Consider the following 9,164-nt stretch of genomic DNA (forward strand, 5'->3'; position numbering starts at 1 on the left):
CTTGAGTTCTATGATTTCTTTAAAAAACATTTAATGTTATTGGTTAAAATATTAAAATTGGAGTATATGAATATACATATTTTACATATATTTTGCATTACTATTGTGTAGTTACATGTTAAATACTATTATTAATAATTACTTGTTAATAATAATTACTAATAAATATTATTTAAAATCATATTCAATATTTTATACATTTATTTATAAAGTTTTATTGTTTGCTGTAGTAATTTTTTAAACTGTAACATTTATTTTAGTTAAACTATGAAAGAAAAAATGTATGCTTTAATATTTTTTATAATATTTTTATTTTACTTTATTTTTATTTATTATTAGGTAATTATAGTACCATGTAAAGCACGACGTTAACAGTAATTAAATATATGATATGAAATTATAATCAAATAATTTAAAAAGAAAATTGGAAAAATATTAATATCAACAATTTTTAATATAATTCATTGAACGTTTAATAATATATGTCATTTTATTTCTTAATAAGAATATCTTTCATCAATTTGTCCATTCAAATTTCACTTTAGTTAATTTTATTTTTTAAAATACAGAAATTAATTATACAAAATACTGATGAAAAATTATTAATGCTGAACTTAATGCTGAAACTTAAACGCATAAAGTTAAATATTTAAAAAAAATTTTATGAGTTACAGGTTTAATGTTTCTAAAAATGATATAACATAAAAAGTAAAATATAAAAAGTAAAGACATAAAAGTTAAAAAGTAAATTTTAATCAGGTTTTTATATATTTATAAAAGTGTTAAGTAAATAGTCTGCTTTTCTTCATTATATTTGATATCCAAATATATTTTCTGAAGTTATATAAAAATATATTTGAAAGTGGAGTGTGAATGCGTTCTGTTATACTTGTGAAATTTCATATTAAGTAGTACGTAAAATCTACTAATATAATAATAACTAATTATATATAATATATTGATTGTTATCTTTTATTGTAATTGTAACATATATTGCAATTCTAACATTTTCATTATTCTAGCTTTATAATAATTAATAAATATTACTATAGTTGTACTGAAATAGATAAAATATATCATTTATAAGAAAAAAGTATTTTCTAGAATAGTATTATAATCTATTTAATGTGTGTGTGGAGGGGGAGGGGATATTTAAGAAAATACAAACGATTATACCACATGATACAATATAGATTTGAAAAGAAAAAGTATTTCTAAAAATATCCTATAATAAATAGAATAACCATAATCAACGTATCTTAAGTGTTAATATGTTGATGTGTATTTTTAAGGAACAATAAAATATATACAACAAAATTAACAACATTTCAAAAAAGAGAGACTGCTTATACGTTGGCTAAAACTAATGCCAAATAGTTCGCAAATCGCATAGTTGTTTTTTGTAATCCAAGTAATCGAGTAAAAATATTGCACTTTTATTTTTTTACTACATAACACAATTGTAAGCCTTAATTTTATTGAACTTTGTCGATGATCAATATTTTTATTACAAAATAAAATTGAATTTTTTTTTTTATTACTCTATTGTTTTCGTTTAAAGCAATAGTTGATTTTCTTTACCATACAGTAATTCAATTCTAATTTACTCCAAGATCATTTCTAAATTCAACGCCATCAATCAATGAAGTGACGTATATTATTCTACTTAGAGTGCTTTTCTATAAAAATATATTTTATAACCATTATATGGATGTAATAATTTATAATTTATAATAATAATAATAATTTATAATTGATTTATAATAATTTAAAATAATTTATAATAATTTATAATAGCACTGCAGAGTAGACAAATTTTGAAAGCAGAAACGAATTCTAAAAAATTCTATAAAATGTTATCATTACATTTTAAGTTATATTCTATCACTTACACAGTAACGTAATAATATTAAATAACGTATAATAGACCAAAAACAATATGAAATAAAACGAAAATAAATTGTAGAATTTTTTATTTTTGCAAGTACTTATATGAGTGACAATAAATTGATGCTTTCCACATAGTCGTTATTTGCTTATAGTTAAAATCTTCAGAATAATTATAATAATATGTTATCAATTCATGAAAATCAGTTGACACTCGATTCTAATCAGGGATATAACAAAGGAGTAAAAGATATGACATGCATACAAATTTTATCTTTCAGTTCTGTATGTTTTAATAAAACATAAGTAATATACTATTCTTTATAGGTAAAAGATACTAAAGCATAATATAATCATAATATAGTAGTAAATAATAAGCAGTAATATACATATCAATATAATTATATTTGTTCCAAGAGTATGTATACACTCATTGTAGCAATTACATTGTTATATTGAATTTGAATAAATTTTTTACATTATGAAATAATAAATAATAAATAATGAGTTCTCAAGTAATCAAAATTTGTTTTGAATAAAACATTATAATTAATATGCTATGTCTATTAATTATAACGTTGATACTAAAGTTTATGATTGAGATTGAGTTATTGATTGCATATATTTATAAATATCTTTAAATAAAAAAAAATTAACAAAATTATGCAAGATTTAGGGCGAATTTCTGGTATATCTTTTATATGGTTTATTAATGCCATCATTAAATCATCAAAAGTGCTAAAATCACATACGTATTTTTTTTTGCAATAAAAAATTATAGTATACAAGAGGTTTTTAATTTTAGTTTTTAATTAGATTTTTAGCTAATATCAAAATTGCACGAAATCTCTTTAATAAGGGATCAACAGCATATATTATCTCTATTGTAGAATTTCGCGAATTATTATCAAAAGTAATCCTTTCGTCCGCGAACATTATGTACTTCTATTATTATTTTAATTTTTCAATTTCTTCGTTTTTCTATATTTATTGAACCGCACCCGCGTTACCTTTTTGTTCCCTCCTTCTCGTTACTTTTACATATATTCTACGGAGTATCTAATTTATAATTTCTGGTTTATTTGTCATTCGTTATTATGTATAAATATTACACCACAAATCTGTTAAGTAAAATATGTTTTACCCTTTTCTAAAGTATATATTTTTTATGGACTTATGAAGAGGCGAGGATAAAGAGTATATTAAAAATTGGAAGATATTTAAATGTATAGAGAAACAGAATATTTTTTATTTTTAAATTCCTTCAAAAATTTTATTTCCTTAAATGGTATTTTTAAATATCATGAATTATATTGATTTTCTAGATTCGAGACACAAGGCATTTAGAAAAATTAAGAGAGTATTTCAAATTATCAAATGTAGTACATTATTAAATTATTAAATTAGAAAATAAGAAAATTCTTATCTAATAAATTAATCTCATAAAGATAGGAGAATGTAATATTTTCAAATTATTTTTCGTATAATTCTTTATGTACACTTTTTCTTTGCTTTTTGGATTAAAGCATTATTTCCAAACTAAAAATTCTTGGTTGATTCGATCTTATCTCGATTCGATTTATCAGTGAAATAAATAGCAGATATACACATATCTATATATTCATCAAGTAAAGTTATTTACGTAACGATCAATATGGTAAAATATATACATAAATGCTTGCGGGTCAGTGGACTTCTTGGATTACATTGCCTCTACTTCGCTCTCATCAATCGTAATCATCTCATCTACTATTCTATTTTATTTATAATAATGTATTTATCTATATTTCATTTATAATATTTTATTTATCTATAGTTTATTTTATTCTACTTTATTTATAATATTGTACTTATCTATATTTCATTTATAAAATTTTATTTATCTATATTTTATTTTATTTTCTTTTATTTATAATATTGGATATTTTTAATATGCTACCCAAGTTCCTTATAGGAAGTCTTTGCTTTTGAACTTTACTATAGAATTATTTGTTACTACATAGTAGAATATATATTTTTATTTAATTTAAAAAATTACTTTAATGGCAAAAACGAAGCGTTTACATATAATCTCAACAAATGTTCCAACAAAATTAGCTTTGCTTATAATATTTGTACCAATATTTACAATAAAATTTTAAAGAAATAATGAACATTTAGAAGAAGGTATAAATAAATTTGTAACAAAATTCTATATACTGAAAAGTAAAAATATCGTATCAATATTGTTGAAAGAATAGGGATATATGATAATAATAATAATAATAAGAAGAAGAAGAAGAAGAAGAATTATTATAATAGTTATAGTGTAAAAAATTAAGATATAAAAGATGAAAATTTGAATTATTTATGAGTTAAAATGGGAAAAATGAATAATAAATAAAAAAAATATAAATTAATTATAAAAAAGGGAAATAAGATGTAATAATTAAGGATGAAAATCTAAATTTTATGCATACCAACTTTAATTTATATGCGTTATAAACGTCGGTTGAAATAGGATTTAAAACATAATATCCAATTGATACAATACTTAAATTAAACCATATGAAATTTAAATAATTTGATAAATAATAAATAATCCTATTATTGATTCCTACTTCAATTAATTACGCAAGAAATTTTTTTGTTATTCTGAAAATACTAAAGAATTTCATTTATTGTTAAATAAAATATATACATCAAATAATAGATATTTGAAAATTGACTTCTAAAAAATGTTATCATTCTATAATTATCTGCACATTCTCATTATATCTGCAAAAGAAAATTAATATTTGTATCATTTAGTATCTAAATATTTTATATTTGTTTACAATATTAATTTAAGTATTTACAGTATTTTATTTAAGTAAATATAAACATTGAATTTTATTTATTTAATTTATTTTCAATTAAGCAATGCTTATTTTTTATATTTACGCAAGATACAATATAACATAATTTCGTCTAGTTTTTTTTGGTAAACAAATTTGTAAATTGAAAATATTAAAACAAAATTAATTTATTAAAATTGTAAAAAAAACTTTCTAAATTATTTACTTATTATATTTATAATTGATACTGTTATTGTATTTAGACTATTTGAATGAAGTGTCAAATACTTATAAGTAAATATTATACACATTATTGAGGATAAGGAAATTGAACACGATGTCGACGGTTAAAGTATATTTTTAAGGAAAAGAATGAGGGAGAATTAAACATCTCTACAATGGTCTGTTAAATTTTATAGACTCTAGAGAACTATATGTAATCTATTTTTTCGTGTTTAATCTTATAGAAAACGCAAATATTTCCTCTGTATATACATTAATATCAAATTATATTTTTGGCCTATAAATTTATTTGTACAGTATACAATTGAAAATATATGTCCAATTAAAAATTACATTTAATTAAAATGCTTTTAGTGATTAATTATTAAGAATAAGTATAATGATCTCGATGCTGCAATTTGACCATGGCTGTGCGTCATTATAACTCTATCACATATTGTACCTAGGCAACATCGACTGATAACATCGAGTCCTATTACGAGATGCCTCTCTATGCGTTTGCTACTTAATTTTTGCTATTCTATCTTCAAGATTAAAAAAATAATCTATTGCCCTCTCCAGTCAGTATACTCGAATATGCAATGATATGGTGTAGTAGGTATTTATTTTTAGAATGTATATTTTTCTCACTATATTGGTCTGAATGTCTGTAGTTCGGAAGCGGAAATCAACGTTACGGACAAAAGTAAGGTAAATGAATGGTAAACATGTTAAATTGAGGAATAAATCAACCGGTTACATGGACTTGGATTTTATTACAGTCCAGACAAAAGACAAAAAGACAAACCATCAAAATAAAAGCGAGCTCTGCATTTAGCAATAATAATACAGGCAGTATTGTTAGACAATTGTCTAAAAACTGTACGTAATTAGTTGAGACAGAAAAGTATTTGTCGGTGAAAGACCTCCACCATTAGCTCCTGTTAATTCAAACTCCGATATCCGAGAAAAACGATCATTTAATTAAGTGGCTTGTCATGTGATTTTTTAAAATTTCCTTTAATTATTAGTAATAACGTTTTATTATATTGATTTTCATGAATTATGCTTCTGATTTTAGTATTAAATCTAATATGTTTCTTTCAAGTCTAATACAGTTCTTTTTTAATGCGCTTATAAATATAATTAATGATTTCTTTAGCTAAAAAGATATGTAAAATAGATATTTAATAAATATTTGTATTAATTTATATTATTTTTCAAATTAATGAATATTAAATGTAAATTTGTAATTATATTTGTAATTATATTTATAAAAAGTAAAATGAAATAAAATTAAAAATTACTAAAATCAATATATCTAAAAAATATTATCAAAAATAATATATGATTATTCATAATTATTAATGTGAAGGACGTTATGTCAAAATTAAAACTTAAATAGAATACGAAAAATTGAACAAATTGTAATTCATTACTCATAACTTTTGCAAATATGCAGAAGAGCGATTTTAATTCAAAATAATTGGACCTTATATTAGAGCATATGTCTTCAGATTAAATTGCAATTACATTAAAAGTTGGATCTTATATTAATGTCATTTTTTAGAAGCTTGTATTTGTACCTCGTTCTTTCTTTAATTATACATAATTATTAACAGCTAGTATTTATATTATTTAATTATAATTTCTTTTACCTATTATTTCCTTTATTACATAAAAATTTTAAAAATTAATTATTTAAGTTAATTATTTACTTTTAATAAAGCAACAAAATTAATAACAAATTAGTGATAGGTAACAGTATTTTTCGATGAAATATTTTATCTTAAAAATGCAAAGTTTCTTTAACCACATTGTTTCTCATTCGTATGATTTTGTTTATTTTAAACATATTCAAATCTTTGCTATAAATTTATTAATTTATTTGAATCTTATTAAAGTACTCTCAACTTTATTCATCATTAAATGAATATATATATATATATATATATAATTCATAAAATTTGTAAGTTTAACCAAACTTAAAAAAAATAAGGATAACTTTTGAAACACATCAAAATTCCATATACCGTATTAAACTATAATAAAGGGGGGTGTAAAGATTCAAATCAGATGCACGACTCATACTCTCGGTATGACTTATTTATAAGCATCTTTTAGACGTTCGAACATTATTGTTTAATGAAAAATACATGTATATATATATATATGTTAATATTTCCAGTTTTATGGTTGGCGGTAAATTATCTGCAAACACATTTACAATTTCGAAGCCAAGTTACTAAGCAATGCAATTATATTGCTACTGATAATAAATCGTGAGTAATCACATCATTACAGTTCCTTGTCGTAAAAAAACAAAGGCGAAAACTAAATTTTAAGAAAATAATAAGATAGAAATGCGATGGTAATTAACTTCATTCATATTTGATAAAATTATTATGCAAGTATAATATCAATAAAAATGGATTTAAAAAACTTATTAAATGTTCATTTTTAGATTTAAAGTTAAATATATTTTTCCTAGAAATATTTATATTAAATCTTATGTGCGGACTCACATTACATACAATCTTAGTTAAAATTATGAATTTTAAAATTATACTAAATATTGTATATATATAATATATAAATAGATTAAGTGAACAAAATTGAATTATTATTATTATTATATATATTAAAGGAATAAGTATAATTCTAATTGTAAATAAAAATTGCGAAATCAGCTTAATTATGGGCTTTTAAAAATTAAAATTTTTAGTTTATTTCTGTTGAGAAAATTCATTATAAATTTACAATAATTTTTTTTGTAGTTCAACAATATGGTTTCCTTTTGTGGTGTAATTTTCTCTTCGTTCATATTTACTTCAATTTCTATTTTTGTAAATTCTGTTTCAACTTTAGTGTCATTTAACCTACAAATATTTTTGAACTTTACAATTTTTCAATTGCTATCACATTCTTTCAATCTATTTTGAATTTCGACCTTAACTAAGTAACCACCCAAGAAATGTGTATTATTAAAATTTTTCTTTGTTAAATGTGTACATGCATGAAAATCACATTAACAGAACCTCATTATTACTAAGTACAATATTATATTTCTACATTCTTCTAACGTATTTAATATTTTTTTTAAATACTTAAATTTAAAAAAAAATAATGTTTTTATTATAAAATTGTTCTTTTTAATATTGTTATAATATAGCAGTTTAAAGGAGTGAGTTAATGAAAACGAAATGTTTTTTGTAATTTATATATATTTTTCTATTTACACCTTACATTTATGTTTTCAAATAATTCACATTATGTAATTTATTAACAGGCCTTAAGCGTATATTACAGAATATACTTTTTAGACATATATTTAAATTTTTAGAATATAATTTTTATTTTGCATTATATCGTCGATTTTATTAATAATAAATAGTAACCTTTTGAAGTATTTTTAAATATTTTAAAATGTTTATAGATATTTTTTATTAAAAATGTATTCTATATTATAAAATTACAATGTATACACAATCAATCTTCTAATCAAATTTATGTGCAATAAAATTTTAAATCCACAGAAATATCACTTATGCGACAAAAAGAAATTTACTATTGATTTTAACGAGAGTTAATTATTTATAAAAAATTTGTAATTTGTATATATATAATTAGTTTGTTATATATTGTAAATGATAATTGCAAATATATATATATATATATACGTAAAGTATTACCTAATTATAAATATATAACTTTATAATAATAATAACTAATAACTACATAATATAGGTTTCTTTAATAAAATGTATACAAACGTCAAAATATCATGTATATTATATATGTAATTAGATATATGGAATAATTTATTTTCTTTAAAATTGTCGGCAGGACGAAAATGTTCTATACTGTCTGCAGATATGAAATGATCTCTCATCTTGATTGTTCCATTCAAAATCAATTTTTCAACTGGCTGAATGTAAAAAAGGCAGATAATTTTTGTTTTTTTTTAAAATATTAATTTATGATAAAAATTCTCTGAAACTTATGAGTTCTAATTAACGCATTATTTATACAAATTATAATTTTAAATGTCTAGTGTACTGATACATTTGAAGCTAAAGGACAAAAACTATTCTATAATCAATGTTTTTAGAGTTTATAACTTTAAGTATTTAAGATAGATGGTATTATAAAAATACTTTTGCAGTAAAATATTGCGTTATTTATAAAATGAAATTATCGAGCACGCATATTTATAAATTTACAATAATTATTAATTAC

The sequence above is a fragment of the Ceratosolen solmsi genome, unplaced genomic scaffold (assembly GCF_000503995.2).
Source record: "Ceratosolen solmsi marchali unplaced genomic scaffold, CerSol_1.0 scaffold4, whole genome shotgun sequence".
In the NCBI taxonomy this organism is placed as follows: domain Eukaryota; kingdom Metazoa; phylum Arthropoda; class Insecta; order Hymenoptera; family Agaonidae; genus Ceratosolen; species Ceratosolen solmsi.